This window comes from Nycticebus coucang, chromosome 12 (assembly GCF_027406575.1).
Source record: "Nycticebus coucang isolate mNycCou1 chromosome 12, mNycCou1.pri, whole genome shotgun sequence".
Taxonomy (NCBI): domain Eukaryota; kingdom Metazoa; phylum Chordata; class Mammalia; order Primates; family Lorisidae; genus Nycticebus; species Nycticebus coucang.
In genome coordinates, this window is record NC_069791.1 from 50,154,379 (window position 1) to 50,172,192 (window position 17,814).

The 17,814-nt window shown below is 40.7% G+C and overlaps 1 pseudogene; it reads left to right on the forward strand.

The window, feature by feature from the left end:
• Positions 1 to 430, forward strand: LOC128562786 (potassium voltage-gated channel subfamily E regulatory beta subunit 5-like; annotated as a pseudogene).
• Positions 431 to 17,814: the final 17,384 nt, after the last annotated feature.

Sequence of the window (17,814 nt, forward strand, 5' to 3'; positions counted from 1 at the left end):
ATGAACTGCAGCGAGAGTCTGCGACTGCGAACCCTGCTGAGCCGCCTGCTGCTCGAGCTGCACCATCGGGGCAACGCCAGCGGTCTGGGCGCCGGCCCCGTCCGAGCATGGGCATGGGGGTCGTGCCCGACCCCTTCGTGGGCCGCGAGGTGACCAGCGCCAAGGGCGACGACGCCTATCTCTACATTGTGCTGATTATGATGTTCTACGCCTGGCCGGAGGCCTCATCCTGGCCTACACCCACTCCCACAAGCTCGTCGAGGCCGAGGATGAGCCGCCCCAGGCCTGCGCCGAGCACGAATGGGTCCCCGGAGGCGCTCCGACCCCCCCCCCCCACGCCGAGACAGCCGCCGGCTCCCCGGACCAAGGCCGCCGCCAGCTTGCCCCCGGGGGGCTGCCTGCCCTTGCCCAGGGCGCCGAGCGGGTCTAGAACCACAGCCCCTGCCTGCTCTCGCATCCTCCTTATCTCGCTTCTCCCTGGGCGCGGCTCCCTTCCCGGGTTCGCCTCACCTAAGGCCCAAACAATGAGGAGAGGCCAGGAGACCTTGTCTGGAAGACCCCAGAAGGAGAAGCACCACCCTACCCACTCCTGGCCAGTTTTTCCCACCTCACCCCCCACGCTTCCACCCCCACCCGGCACATCCAACTGCACTAAACTGCCTCTGTTGTCTTGTCTTCAGACAGCCCTCACACTATGCTCCAGGCCTCTGGGAACTGAATCCAGCACGTCCAACACTTGGCATTGAACTGAAGCAATGACGTCTATCAGACCTCTGGGCCGTCTAACTGGCAGGTGTTCCAGGGGCTGCCAGAGACTGCTCGCTCTGCAGAGGCAACGGGCTTGCCATCACTGCTAGGCCGGTGGCAGCAGCTCCAGCTTCCTGTTGCCTTAGGGACAGAGACAAAGAAAATGAAGAGACCTCAGACATCTTTCTTTTCCCTCCCTCTCCCTTTCAGCAGGGAGCTTTCAGGACATTAGGACCAGTCTGTGGGATAGAATGGATTTAATGGGGACTGGGGGAAGAGGGGGAGAGGGCGCTCAACTGGGAGGGAGAAGGTCTATGAACCCAACTGTATGGTTTTCTTGTTCCTCAGTTGTCATCCCAAAGGTAACTTGCCTGATTTTTAGTAGCTTTCCCATCTTCTACTGTGGGTAACCATTACTGGGTGTATCACCCCAATATTTCCAAATGCCTCTTCTAAACCGATTCAGTTGTTATCAGTGTCCCCTTCATCCATGGAGCATGAGGCTCAGATGTCCCCTGCTCTGTAACCTTGGGGGATGTCAGAGGCAGGTAATAAAAGTTGTTTTGACAATAAAAAAAAAAATCCCCTGGTATATCGTAATTCAAAGTTCTTTTCAGTGCTCAGGATCCTTTTTCCAACGTTTGGAACTCATAAAATTGAAAGAGCAATCATGAATCTCTTCATGGTAATAGAACAAAAGTTCAACATCATCATGCAGGCATTAGTAACACTTCAAGCAGAGGTTAATAGCCTAACATCTGTTATAATTCAAAATTGCCACATCCTAAATGCTTTGACAGCTGAACAAGGAGGGGCTTATGCTATTAGTGGAGAAAAATGTTGCTTTATGTAAATCAATCAGAACAACCTCTATATCCCCTCCAAGAGGTTGCCAGAAGGGAAGGTATTGTCAGGGTTCATGTTCCCTTTTCTCTCTCAGACCTGTCCCACGTAAGTCAGAAACTAGGTTTGTTCTCCACAGATACCACAAAATACTCTCAAGAATTTAGATATCTATCCCAATCATATGATCTGACCTGGCATGATTTATATGTTAACCTCACCTCCACCCTAACTATGGAGGAGAGAGAGCAAGTCTGGACTCAGGCCCAGGTTCACGCTGAAGATCTACAGAGGACAGACCAAACCCTGTTGGAGGCTGCTAGGGCCACCTCCTGGGAAGACCCCAGTTGGAATTACCAAACTGATGCTCCTGGGGTCTGTCTCTATAACCACACGGTCTAGTGTCTCTTAAAGGGACTAAAAATAGCAGCCAATAAGGCTGTTAATTATGACAAATTAAAAGAAATAACCCAGAAATGGGATGAAAATCCTGCCCAATGTTGTTTTGGGTCATGAGTAATGCTGATTATTGTTTATTATGGGCCATGGGTTATGCTGATCACTGTGGTTTCAGATAAAGAGTAACATGATTTTTACTTTGAACTCTTTTTTTTTTTTGAGACAGAGCCTCAAGCTGTTGCCCTGGGTAGAGTGCCGTGGCATCACATCTCACAGCAACCTCCAACTCCTGGGCTCAAGTGATTCTCCTGCCCCTACCTCCCAAGTAGCTGGGACTACAGGCGCCTGCCACAATGCCTGGCTATTTTTTTGGTTGCAGCCATCATTGTTGTTTGGTGGGCCCAGGCTGGATTCGAACCTGCCAGCTCAGGTGTATGTGGCTGGCACCTTAGCTGCTGAGCCACAGGCGCAGAGCCTACTTTGAACTTTTGTGTATAAAACTGTGGTTTTGGAAATGGAAGAACAGTCTTAGAGAGGCTACTCTTACTGTTCTCTAGAATTGCTGGCCTTGTTGCAAGGTTTGGAAGACTTATCGCCATCTTAGTATATTGGCTGACAGTGACTGGTAGCCTGACTCTCCTCATCTGGTAACACGAGGTACCAAAAGAAAACTGAAAGAGGTATAAAAATAGTCAAAATCTACTTGGGCACAACTGTCTAAAACCACACAGGATGTGCTGGTAAACGAAAATGGATAGATTTGTTAATTTCTGATTAAAATTCTATTATCTTTCAAGGTAAAGTTGTCAATTGATTCTATTCTTGTCAACAACTATTTATCGCACACTTACTATGTACCAGCCACTTGTGTGAGGTGATTAGAGAGCATAATCATGAACAAATAGACATGCTTCCTACCTTCCTGTGTTTTCTCTTATAAAACACAGGAAAAAAACCCCAAATAAATGTTAAACAAATAAAAAAGTGTCTAGATAGATAAAAATAACAAAGTTAAATTTAAAAAAATTAGAAATAGCCATTTTGCTATTTGGGGGACATATCTGACTAGTAGGCTACAAATAAAAATTCTCAGGGGAGAAGAAACAGGAAAACAATAGATCAATAAGTCTCAAATAGGCGAGACCAGAAGTCACCTGAAAAGAACAACTTTTTAAAAGTGTTCTGTTAAAAAAGTGCCTGACAATATGACATCATCAATTTTATTACCTCATTAGAAAAGTGCTAATTAGAAACCAAAATGAGAATTCATCACACACCCACCAGAATAACTACATGAAAAAGGCAGAAACTGGCCAGTATTCGAAGAATGTGGATAAGCCAGAACTCTCATATTGTTGGTGGGACTTTTAATGGATGTATAATAACAACTTTGGAGAACTTGTTTACAGTACCTGCTAAAGCTGAATATGTGTATTCTCTCTGACTCAGCAACTCATTTCCTTAATATGCACCTGTAGGATAATATTTAGAAATAAACATATCCTACATCAAGCACACAAAGTGAACTCAATGTAAGTTTAAAATGGCTTGCTATTCTTACAGAGGCTTAAGGGAACCGGGCACCCCTGAGGCACGCACAGAGCTGACTTGCCTGGAGTTTAAAATTCCAGAAGCCAATTCTCTGAAGTTGTGCACCTCGTTAAGCCTAAGGCCAAAGGGCATGCCGTTCCTCCTCAGAGATCCGGGCCAGAGGGTTGACGTATATTAAAAACATATTGTCAGAGGTCTATAGGTGTTCTGCCCTGTGGAGAAACACAGTCATTACTTCATGCTGTGTAAACTGAGTGAATGCTTGAAGGTACTCTTCCATTAACTCTGTTCCCCTGTGGCTGTTTTCTTCTTTGTGATCTTTATTTAGATACCTGCCCAAGAGATTAGTCGGTGTCTAGAAAAGAATGTTTACTGCAGAAGTGACTGTGTTGATGTGGTAACAGGATATTTCCTTACAAGTTAATTTCAGATAGGTAAAATGAGGTAATGATGAAACTAACAGATGATAGATTAAGTGTGTATGTGACTAGAAGTGTATAAAATCAGACCCCCGAATAAAGAACTTTGCTACATGCCATCTCATGCTATGTAGTCTGTTTCTTGCACCCATTTCTTAACATTGCAGGAGAGAGCTTATTCCTGAAGGATACAAGGCTGTCCTTCTGCAGCATTGGCAATTCACACCAACATGCACCCTACAGAAATGTTTACATGTTGATCAAAAATTGTGTACAAAAATATTCAGAGCAGTACTATATGGACGAGCCAAAATGAAAACTACATAAGTGTCAATAACAGATAAATAAATCATAACCGTCACATATCTAGATAGTATACAACAATAAATATGAAAGAACTACAAACACTTGCAAAAGATGGGTGAATAATATAAAGATAATGAAGAGAAGGAGCAACACCCATAAAATACACAATGTTTTCTATTCATATATATTTCAAAAACAGGCAGAACTTTTCCAAGGTGGGTGGCAGAAGTCAGAGTAATATTCAACAAGGAGTGGGTAGTGACTGGTAAGGAATATGAGGGTAGTTTGGGGATGTTGACAATGTTCTATTCCTTGACTTGTGTGCTATTTGCATGAAGGGGTTCAATTGGAGAAAATTCATTGGGCTGTACACAGAGAATTCCTTCACACCCTATTTGCCTATTATTAGTGGTCTGACAATTAAGTTTGAGAACTTACAACTGTGCACTTATGCTGGTGGCACTATAAAACAATTCAGTAAGGTGTCATAACTTTGGTATATCAGTGTCTCACAGTTGTGTGTTCATGCTGACATGTGGTGGTGTCTTGCTGAGTGGTCAGTATTGTTGAATGTTTTTGTGTGCCATCACAAGAATGTCTGAGTTTGAATTAGAGAAACAAACATACTTTATATTTCTCATTAAAGTTGATATGAGTGTAAGTGAAAGTAGTAGGGACAAGTTTATGGGGATAATGTCAGTGTACAAACGGATTAAAGGTTTTTCTGAGATGAGAGAAAGTGTTGCTAATGAAGAGAGGTCAGGTGAACTGTAACAAGCAGAACTAATGAAAACATAAAAATTCATGAAATGGAGCATCAAAATCTTTAGCTGAACTGTAAGAAGCATAGCAAATCAAGTAAATAATGATAGACAAACAGTTAGTAGGCTCGGCGCCTGTAGCTCAGTGAGTAGGACACCAGCCACATACACCAAAGGTAGTGGGTTCAAGCCCATCCTGGTCTTGTTCAACAATGACAACTGCAACAAAAAAATAGCTGTGTGTTATGGTGGGTGCTATGGTCCCAGCTGCTCGGGAGCCTGAGGCAGGAGAATTGCTTGGGCCTAAGCGTCGAGGTTGCTCTGAACTGTGATGCCATGGCACTCTACTGAGGGCGACATAGTGAGATTCTGTCTCAAAAAAAAAAAAAAAAAAGAAAAAGAAAGAAAGAAAAAGACAGGAAATTTTTAACTGAAAATCTTGGCATGAGAAAGTGTGGCTCTTGCATCACAACAATGCTACAGCTCCCGGAGTACTGTCAGTGTTATTGACATTACTTTCTGCAGTAGGCCCTTTATCTTGAGGATTCAAAGAATGAACCCATGGACCACAGATCAGTGGTAAAATAGGATTTGTTAGAAAGAAAGGAATATAGAAGAAATAAAAAACACTGGAGCTTCTGGCAGAGGGAAAGACACAAATGGGAAGTCTCCACGTGGGTCCTTTGTCTAGGGGTACAAGGTCTTAAGAATTACATTTGGCCAGGTCTTGGTAGATGGGAGACACCTTCTCAATGTTAATAAATGTAGTAACAAATGTATGGATACAGTCCCTTTATCTGGGTGGGGGATGGACAGCAAGGTGTCCACTTCAGAAGAAGCCTGGCTAGCTTATATGAAATTGTCCAGGCCTGGGAAATGGGAGTTCCCTGTCCAGCCCTGAATGGGAGGAAGGAACCCTGTATCATCTATAGGTGACAGAGTTTTTAGCCAGTAAACAAATAACTGTATTGGAACATCCTTCCTATTCACCTGATTTGGCCCCCACCCCCACCCCGACTTTTTTCTTTACCTGAAGATAAAAGCAATATTGAAAGGTAGCTTTTTTTTTTTTTTGAAGGCTATCATGTCATTAGCTTAAGAAAGGAATACATTTTGATGATATTCAGTACATCCAGGGTGATATGACAATAGCTGTGACAGTCATCCCAGAAAAGGATTCTAATATTACTCTGAAGGGTGGACTAGGCACTGGCATTGGTGCATTGCTTCCCAAAGGGAATAAGGTATGCAGCACTTTGGGCGGTGCCGGTGGCTCAAGGAGTAGGGTGCCGGTCCCATATGCCGGAGGTGGCAGGTTCAAACCCAACCCCGGCCAAAAAAAAAAAAAGAACTCAAAAAAAAAAAAATAAATAAAGGTATGCAGCACTTTTTCTAGGATCAGTTCATGAACTTAATTGTCAGCCCTCATATTGCAATTAAAATTACAAATAAAAGCAGCAGAAAAAAATGCCTGACAGAGGGATTTTTTTTTTTTTTGTTATGTATGGAGGTTAATTTTGTGCCAACTTGGTTGGGCCATGAAGAATTTAGATACTTGATCAAACATTATTCTGGTTGTTTCCATGAGGGAACTTTTGGACAGAATTTATATTTAAATTGATAGGCTTTGAGTAAAGCTGATTTTCTTCTATAATATGGGTGGGCTTCATTTAATCACCTGATGGTCTCAGTAGAACAAAAAGACTGGCCCTCTCTGAGCAAGAGAGAATTTCCTAGCAGACTACCTGCACGCTTTATCTGCATGATTCTATACAGATCTCCTGATTCTACAGCAGGCAGCCTTTGGACTTGAGCATCGATCGGTCCTTTTGGGTGCCTAGCTTGCCCATGACTCATGATGATTCTGCCATTATCACTTTCCTTATTTCATATATATGTATAACAGTAAATACTGTATACCCCCCCCACACACACACACAGACACAACATGCACACACATTTTTAGTTCTGTTTCTTTTACATGACTACTCAATAGCAATCCATCAGAGTCTGGGGAAAGTGGCTGCCTGGTTCTTCCAGCACATACTGTGCCTACCTCATTATTGAGTCTTCTCCTCAACAGTGGATACCAATTATAGATATTTACATGGGAATGAATATTTTCACACTTGGACTCTATTCTGCAAGACCCCTATATAAAATCTCTTCCTACCCAGGCCATAGGCATGGCTGAGTTGAAGATAGCAAATTAATGCAAATCTGTGCTATGGGAGTCTGAGCCATGTGTTCATGCAGTTTACCATGTTCTTAGGAACTGCTCAGATCTTACATCCCAAATGCCACTGTTGAGTCTTTGATAGAATGCTGCTATACACTTATAATTTTAGAGTTCTCTAGCTAAAAGCAGTCAAGTTCATATATGTTGGTGGTAAACATACATCTTACTAAAATGTGTAAGCTGTTTACTGCTTACTCTTTACCAGGTATAGTTAGCATGATGGCATCAATGTAATGAATCTATTCTGCCTAGTCAATTCTGAGGTAAGCTCATGTTTGAATCTGTATCAGGATGATCTATTTCCTTGCAGGCATTTTATGGAAGAGATTAGGAGAGCTGACATATGGCAAAGAAATATTTGTTACTGGGCGGCACCTGTGGCTCAGTGAATAGGGTGCCAGCCCCATATACCGAGGGTGGTGGGTTCAAACCCAGCCCCGGCCAAACTGCAACCAAAAAATAGCCGGGCATTGTGGCGGTCGCCTGTAGTCCCAGCTGCTTGGGAGGCTGAGGCCAGAGAATCGCATAAGCCCAAGAGTTAGAGGCTGCTGTGAGCCGTGTGACGTCATGGCACTCTACCCGAGGGCGGTACAATGAGACTCTGTCTCTACAAAAAAAAAAAAAGAAAAGAAATATTTGTTACAGGTATTTATGTTTACATATAAGCTGGGGATCACTATAAGTTCTAAGGTTTTTCTCAGAGTAAGTCACCCAGGGAAATAATATGTGTGCAATAAATATCATAATTATACCTTAGACCATGTTATAATGTCCTTCACCAAAAGGACCCAGCCTACCTTTCCCCTCAAATAAGAGCTTCCGGGCATGAGAAGAGCTTTGTCTAGTCACTACATTTAAGTCTGGGAACTGGATATGGTACAGTGAATCTGCTCTGTGAAAACATGAGTTGAATTTCTAGGTCAATACTCCTAGAATTTTCCTGAGCATGTAAAACACTTCCTTAGTAGGTGATAGTTTATTTCTTCTTTTGTTTTTATTTACAAAAATGTCCAAAATCAACTAACTAATCATTGTCACAGATTTCTGTAATCAAAACTCTGATTACTGATCACAACTCAATTACCTGATTGAATTGTCTAGTTAATTCCAGCCCTATGGATTACACATATAACCTTTCAAAACTTACACATAACCTCTCATCCAAATGTCCTATTCATAACCTCTCATCCAAATGTCCTCCTCCAATTTTGTTCTTTTTGAGAACAAATGTGAAGAAAACTCTTGACAATATTGGCCTGGGAAATAGATGCCACCTTGTGCTACTATGTTGAATAATAATGGTGAGAGTGGACATCTTTGTCTGGTTCTAGGATATCGAGGATATTAAAATGGGGACAGAGGAGCTCTTTGCTGATAATATGATCTTATATTTATAAAACCTCAGGGATTCCAACATAAGGCTCCTAGAAATGATCAAGAAATACAATAATGGCTCAGGATATAAAATCAATGTCCACAAATCAGGAGCCTTCATATACACCAAAACAGACACATTGAGAATTCTATCAAAAACACAATGCCCTCCACAATAGCATCAAAGTACATGAAATACCTGTTAATATAACTAACAAAAGATATGAAGGACCTCTAAAGAGAGAACTATGAAAACTTGAGAAAAGAAATAGCAGAAGACTTTAACAAATAGAATAGGGTGGTGCCTGTGGCTCAGTGGGTAGGGCGCTGGCACCATGTACCAAGGGTGATAGGTTTGAACCCGGCCCCAGCCAGCTAAAACAGTAGTGGCAACAGTAACAAAAAAAGCTGGGCATTGTGGCAGATGCCTGTAGTCCCAGGCACTCGGGAGGCTGAGGCAAGGGAATTACCCTAGCCCAAGAGCTGGAGGTTGCTGTGAGCTGTTATGCCATGGCACTGTACCGAGGGTGACAAAGTGAGACTCTGTCTCACAAAAATAAATAAATAAAAGAATATGCCATGCTCATGGCTAGGAAGAATCAACATTATAGAAATTTCCAAACTACCCAAAGCCATCCACGAATTTAATGCCATCCCCATTAAAGGACCAACTTTATATACTTTGAAGATCTTGAAAAAAATAGTACTTCATTATATTTGACTTTTAACCTTGGGGTGGAGGGGACAGAAAAAAACTCAAATAGCCAGCACAATTCTAAGAAATAAAAACAAATCTGAAGGCATCACATTACCAGATTATAGTGATCAAAACAACAGGGTACTAGCACAAAAACAGAGACATAAATCTATGCAATAGAATAGAGAACCTAGAGAGGAAACCATTGGCATATTCATCTTTGATAAACCAAACAAAAGCATACACTAGGGAAAAGAATTATTAAGTAGGAATTTAATAAATGGTACTGGAAGAACTGGTTAGCCATATGTAAAAGAATGAACCTGAACCCACACCTCTCACTACTTACAAAAATTGACTCACACTGGTAAAAATATTTAAACTTAAGACAGGAAATGATAACGACTCTAGAAGAAAGTGTGAAAAAAACTCTTGATGATATTGGCTTGGTAAAAGATTTTATGAAGAAGATCTGACTGGCAATTGAAGCAACACCAGAAATAAATGAATGGGATGTGATCAAATTAAAAAGTTTCTGAACAGCTAAAGGCACAACAACTAAAACAAATAGATGACTTTCAGAATGGGAGAAGATATTTGCCTGCTATGAACTGACAAAAGCTGATAACTAGAATCTATAGAGAACTCAAACTAATCAACAAGAAAAGAGCAAAGATTCTCTTCTATCACTGGGTAAGAGACATGACCAGAAACTTCTCCAAAGAAGACAGACAAATGGCCAACAAACACATGAAAAAATGCTCATGTCCCTAATCACCAGTGAAATGCAAATCAAAACCATCTTGAGATATCACCTAACCCCAGGGCAAATAACCCAAATTCCAAAGTCCCAAAGCTGCAGATGCAGGGATGCATGTGGAAAGATGGGAACACTTTTACAGTGTTGGTAGGATTGCAAACTAATATAGACTCTATGGAAAGAAGTATGGACAATCCTCAAATATCTAAAAGTAGACCTTCCATTTTATCCCTCAATCCCATTACTAGAGATCTTTCCAGAAGGAAAAAAATCATTTTACCATAAAGACATTTGCAGTAGAATATTTATCACAGTTCAATTCACAATTGCTAAAATGTGGAACCAAACAAGTGCCCATCAGCCCATGAATGGATTAATAAACTGTGGTGCATATATACTATAGAATACTATTCAGCCATAAAGAAGATGGAGACTTTACACTTTTTGTATTAACCTGGATGGAGTTGAAGAACATTCTCCTTACTAAAGTATTGCAAGAATGGAAAAGCAAGTATCTGACATGTTGCTGGATCAAGGAGTCCGTCCACCTGTCACCTGAATCAATCAACAGTGAAGCAGATGAAAGATCAACAGTTTCACTTTTATTTACAGAAAAGTCAGTGCTTCCAGACAGCAGCAGGCATATCTCCCCAAAGAACTGCTATGCTCTTTCGTTTCTTTTTATTATTTTTATACCTTTACAGTACAGACATACATCAGTGGTGTTGTCAATTAGTGTGCTACACATCGAACAAGGTCTCTGTGTCCCCCACCAAGGTTAAAATATTTCCTGTTTTCAAGGCGGCTATATCTCTGTAGGATCTAGTTAGACTAAATTTATAGTCAATTAGCACTTCACTGAGTGCACAGAGTATCCTGGACCCCTTTACTGGACTATAGAGTCCAGTTCCCCAGTGTATCTATGACAGTGGGGCTTAAAAGTAAATAACTAATCCCCAGATGTACATAAGTAGGCTCATCCAGCCTTACCAAGGCCTGACCAGCAGTGCCTTGCATGAAATGGCTGTTCAAGTTAACAGTGGCTGCTAACAAATGTACTCAATACTAATATGAAACTAGTAGATGAACAACTACATGCCCACGGGAGAAAAAAAGCACAATTAAACTCAAGTGGAGGGAGGGGTGAGGAGATGGAGAGGATGGGAAGGAGGGAGAGAGAATGGTAGGCTCTTATTTAATGGGTATAATGCAAGGGTATATGGCACACCAATGCATTCACTACCCTTTCTACCCCCCAAATCTTTAGTTAACAAAACTGGCCTCTATAAGAAGAAGGAAAGGCTGGAGGGAGGATGCAGAGAGGAGGGGGAAGGTGAATTTTTAAAAGGCCAATAACTGCTCAGCCCCCTCACCTTGCAAAAGTTGGTGAACCTTGAAACTGCTCTCCCACCCACATCCTTGGCTCTGCAGCCCTCAGTCCTGCAAGCACCATCAAGTAACTTCTGAAACTTTTTTTCTCTCTCCTTACCTTCTCTGCCTGGGCTAATTCTGTCATGTATGTCTAATGAGAAGATTTGGTGAGACTGAATGCTGAGGTATTTAGAGTACCTCAGTTTGAAGACACGTATTGCAATGTTTACCTCAAACTCCAGACTTATAATTTCTACTCAGTCACTCATGAAGTTCTGCTAGCTTAACGCCTTGTGCATTTCCCTAATCAGCTGATCATCACCCAGTTTAAGAGCCACCAATTTGTCCTGCAAACCCACACTCTTCCTTCATGGCCTCTGGTCTACTTTTGCCCACTTCCCTGGTTGGCCCATGAATCATTTATTTTTTTTAAATAAAATAAAGACTGAATCTTTTTTTTTTTTTTTAATTTATTGTTGGGGATTCATTGAGGGTGCAAGAAACCAGGTTACACTGATTGCATTTGTTAGGTACAGTCCCTCTTACAATCATGTCTTGCCCCCAAAAGGTGTGGCACACACCAGGGCCCCCACCCACCTCTCTCCTTCCCTTTCTCTGCTCTTCCTTTCTTCACCTCTCCCTCCTTCTTTCTCTCTCTGCTCTCCCCTTCCCCCACCCCCACCGTGTCATTAATTGTCCTCATATCAAAATTGAGTACATAGGATTCATGCTTCTCCATCCTTGTGATACTTTACTAAGAATAATGTGTTCCACTTCCATCCAGGTTAATAAAAAGGCTGTAAAGTGTTTAATACAGCCTTTATATTAATCTGGATTTAGGCTGTTTCCACATTTTGGCGATTGTAAATTGAGCTGCAATAAACAGTCTAGTACAAGTGTCCTTATGATAAAAGGATTATTTTCCCTCTGGGTAGATGCCCAGTAATGAGATTGCAGGATCAAATGGGAGGTCTAGCTTGAGTGCTTTGAGGTTTCTCCATACTTCCTTCCAAAAAGGTTGTATTAGTTTGCAGTCCCACCAGCAGTGTAAAAGTGTTCCCTTCTCTCCACATCCATGCCAGCATCTGCAGTTTTGAGAGTTTGTGATGTGGGCCATTCTTACTGGGGTTAGATGGTATCTCAGGGTGGTTTTTATTTGCATTTCTCTAATAATTAGGGATGATGAGCATTTTTTCATATGTTTGTTAGCTATTTGTCTAAGGCTGAATTATTTAATGGGTTGAGATACTAAGTCTATTTGATGACAAAGAAAAAAATAACAAAATAGATATAGGAAATTTATACTTTTGTAAAATTCAAAACCTCATGTATAAATTATTAAATAAAAGGAAATCTTTATTCTCTCCAGAAATGTTACAAACTTTATACTCCTATTGAAATGGAAGGTTTCCCACAGCCATACAAAAATTATCATATTAATTTTACAGGCACATTTTTAATCTGATAGGCTATTGCATTAGTCCATTTTACATTTGTTGAATTTTCCATTGTGTTTAGACAACTTTGGATACGTTGACTATATGCCTTTTGTTTTACGAGTTAACTATTCATGCCTTTGTTCATTTCTGTTATTAATGCCTTAATAATATTTCATCATTATGTTTATCGATATATTAATTCATTCAATAAGACTTTGTGAGTTTAATACTATGCTCCAGGGACTGTGGTAGGCACTGAAGATGGATCAGTGAGTAAAACAAATAAAAATCTCTGAATTCATGTTCTCATAGAGCTTGCATTCTACTAGCAGAGACACAAATTAGTCACTGCCTAGAAGTCTATAAATATTTTAAACATAGGCTACTTTTATTGCCTCTTGAAGCTCAGTTAGTGGTGCTGTAGTTTCACTATAGTTCATTTAGAACTTACACCTACAGCCCAAATAGACTACGCTTCTAAGGATCAACTTGCCTTCATTCCTTCTCCATCAGCAGATCATAGGAGGTATCTCAAAAAGCCATAGGCATGAGCCAAGGAAGAGGTACCAATGCAATAAGGTTAGATAATACAGGGTCTGAAGCTTGCCTGTGCCCTTTAGTTGGCATGGGGAACTACAGCTTGCCTTTTCATTCAGCATCTGCTTGTGCTGTTTCTGGTACTAGGACTACCTGAACTTATATTGGTGAGACTGAGAGGACTCTGTTGTTAAAGGTGATTCTAGACATGTGGAAACCAGATGTTTACAATCTGGTGATCTATTTCTTATGTTCAGTAGCATCTCAGAAGATGTTTGACAGAAGTTCTATAATGCTCAGCTGTAATTGATCTTGTCTTGCTTCAGAATTCAAAGGATTAGATGACACTGTCTATCACCTGTTAGGTCTCAGCCATAAACTCCACAAATTTTTTTCTCATTATTGATACCTTTAATGTCACGTACCTAGTATACGATAATTTGTATGGCTTAAGTGGCAGGGATGTTCCCGCTGCAGCCAGAGTTGCTACAGAGTCTTTTCTTGCTCTGGGAGTTTGGTAGCCTTTTGCATGACCTAAGACATATGCCAGAACTTGATTCCTACATATGGTAAATGCTTCTACAAGGCCTATCAGATTTTGTGTCCCCTTATTTTGAAAAGAAATGCCCTAGTATGCCTCATACTTCTATAATTATAAACATTTCACTGATTTAATACAGTTGTCTGTATAATCTTTGCAGATTTTACAACTCCCTGCCATATATGTACCTTACCTATCCTCCAACGTGCTTGTTCCTTCTTTCTCATCCAGTCCCATTTGTGTGGTGTCATTAGTACAGCAAACTTGAGTTACATTCTTTAAGATGTCCAAGCATCCAGGTCTTTTCACAGTGTTGTGACTGAGGGAAAGAGAGTTGACAGTCCTGGGGTAAAAATATGACTATTTACTCACATTGGCTCTAAAGAAATACCAAACCTCTCTGCTACTCCTTTCTTATAGAGATAAAAATCATTTTTCTAGGTTAGTAGCCATATTCCCCAGTGCTGAGGTTAGGGTAATCTGATTTAACATGTGTATTATATCTGAATCAGCGGTTACACTTGGGATTATCATTTTATGGAGCTTGTAATAATCAATTATCATCACCCCAAATCCATATAGTTTTGGTCACAGCTATACCAGTCAATGAAATAGAGATAAATAGGCATCTTCATCCTTGCATCTTTGAGGTACTTATGGGTAGACTACCTCTGTTATTACCTTTGAATGCAAAATTATTTTGGGTTTACTATCATGCCCAGAGGAAGAGAAGGGAGCAGTTTCAGGAGGCTTCTCATTATAGTAGGAAGTTCTACTGGCCAAGGAACTAACATGGACTTTGTACGAACTCCTAAGTCAGTATTTTAAGGACCACAGAAATGACTACTGGGTGAATTGTTGGACCTACTGTGAGAGAGTTGTAGGCAAAGACTCTTTTTTATTACCTGGCCTCTACAAGCTCTTACTCTACCAAGAGGAGCATGATCATGTACTGGGAATCCATTGTTTACTCACAGTTGCATTTTAGAATCCTAGAAATGTATGTCCTAGATCTTTTCCTAGTTTTTCGAATAAATGGCCATGAATCCTGTTGTGGACTAAATTGTGCTTCCTCCAAATTCATATACTAAAGCTCTATCCCCCATTGTGACTATATTGGAAGATAAGGTCTTTAGGAAGCACTTAAGGTTAAAAAAGGTCATGAGGGTGAGGCCCTAATCTGGTAAGAATGATATAAATATACATAAGAAGAGATACCAGAGAGTTCTCTGTCATTATGCTTATGCACCGAGAAAATGTCATCTGAGGACCCAGTGAGAAGGCAGCAGTCTGCAAGCTAGGAAGACAGACCAAATTGTTGCCTCCCAACCAGGTTCATCTGCAAGCTGCCCAAGAGGAAGCCAATACCCAGAGACAGCAGGATTTATAGCAGAGAGGATTTATTCCACCTAGTGCCAACCAGGGAGACAGGAGGAATTTTTCAAATTCACCTCCCTGAGAATTTGGAAGACAAGATTTTTAAAGACAGTGTGGAGGGTAGAAGATTAGACAAACAATGTCTTCTAAGATATGGGCCAGGCAATCCACTGTGGATCGCTTGGGTGGGTCAGGCAAACTACTAGAATGTAGTTCCTTGGTTGGGGAAGTCCAAGACCAGTTGAGTCAGCTCCTTCATGTGGGTAGGTTAGCCAACAATCCACTGGAATGCAGGACCTGGAAGACTATCTTAGAAACTACCCTTATGGTTCAAAAAGGTGTTATTAACTGTGGAAAATGTTAAGAATCTTTATGACCACCTGCTATGTGAGTCTAGTATAGCAATTACGGACAGTGACTATTATCATTATTTTTAGCTAGACTTGTGCCTTCATAGAGATTTGGGGCCTTTACTCCGGTTCTCACTTTGCACCTCTGTATTAATTTGTAAAGTCAGTCTCATCATTAGACATTAACCCTCCTGGCACCTTCATCTTAGACTTTCAGTCTCTAGAACTGTCAAAAATAAATTTCTGTTGTTTCAGGTACCCAGCCTATGGTATTTTGTCATGGCAGCCCAAGAAGACTAATCTAAGCCTCTTTGGGGATAGACCAGAGGAATAATTACCATTTGCTCTAGTGTAGGTATCTAAGAAGTCTTCCCTCTATAGGCCTGTGTTCTTTTGTAATTGAGTTCTTAGTCAGAAAACTGGCTTAGGCCAAACCAGTTTGGGGTAATAGTTTGTAAGTTTGGGGGATATGGTTGCCATTAGCTTATTGACCACCCATCTTTGATTTCTTTCTGTTGTATATGTGGAACAAAGCCAGTGTTATGCTTGCAAAATCTGTCTGTTAAATTTTCAGGATTTTGTGAGCCAATTGTCAAACATAGTCATTATCAAAAGTTACATTATCTAAACTTGAAATTAATAATATCAAAAGTAAAGGTAAGCTAAATACTTAGAACTCATCAATTTCTGATTATTCTTAGTTCATTTTACTATTATCTATGCATAAAGTTATTGACATCTATTGCATCTATGTATTAGAAGTAATATGAAATTCCCACCTCTTCGTTCTGTTATGCCCCACTGGTAGCTTGGAGTCAGCTATTGTGGGAACAGTTATACCACAGAAATCAGTAAATGTAAACCAGGGTTTGTTGTGTGTGTGTTTTTTCTTTTTCTCTGTGCCACCTTTTGTTAAAAGACAAACTCCCTTTTTGGAATACTTTCTGGGAATGTTATGCTCTATTTGATTCTGTATTTCTGTAGTTATCTGTACATCCATAATCACAGCTGCTATTACAGATTCAACCCTCCTTACTGTAATTGTACCTATCTTATTTCAGAGTGGAGTTCTGACACTTGGCCTCTCCTACTCCAAATCCCATCATTCCCAATACTCTCTGTAAACTTAATTCTCTGAGAGAATTTCCTTTTGTAGTGCTTGGCTGCAGAGGCGAGCCCCACTGCACGTCTGAGTGGTGCTTAAGAAGGATTTATTTACATTCCTTCTCCAGAGTGTTTCTTATTGCATTGATAAAGAAGGTTCCCATCGTGCCATCCCACGGAACATAGTAACCTGGTGGATTTCCTGTCCTTATGTGGTCTATCCATTATGTCATGGCCACTTCTCCAAGTCTTTTTATATTCTCAACTACCTGCCACAAGGATTCTGACATTTTAAGGGAAAGACTTCATGAAGAAGACTGCCATGGCAATTGCAACAACAAAAATAAACAAATGGGATTTAATTAAACTGAAAAGCTTCTGTACAGCTAAGAAGACAACAAACAAAGCAAATGGACAATCTACCCAGTGGGAAAGGATATTTGCATATTTTGAATCAGACAAAACCTTAATAACTAGGATCTATGGAGAACTTAAATAAATTCCACATGAAAAAGGCCAGAAATCCCATACATCAATTGGAAAGAGAGATGAACAGAACCTTCTCTAAAGAAGACAGACAAATAGCTAGCAACCATATGAAAATATGCTCATCATCCCTAATTATTAGAGAAATGCAAATTAGAACCACTCTGAGATATCATCTAACCCAAGTGAGAATGGCCCATATCACAAAAATCTCAAAACTGCAGATACTGGCGCAGATTTGGAGAGAAAGGAACACGTTTACACTGCTGGTGGGACTGCAAACTAATACAACCTTTCTGGAAGGAAGTATGGAGAAATCTCAAAGAACTCAACCTAGACCTCCCATTTGATGCTGCAATCCCGTTACTGGGCATCTATACAGAAGGAAAAAAAACCTTTTATTATAAAGACACTTGTACTAGACTGTTTATTGCAGCTCAATTTACAATCGCCAAAATGTGGAAACAGCCTAAATGCCCCTCAACCCAGGAATGGATTGGAAAGCCGTGGTAT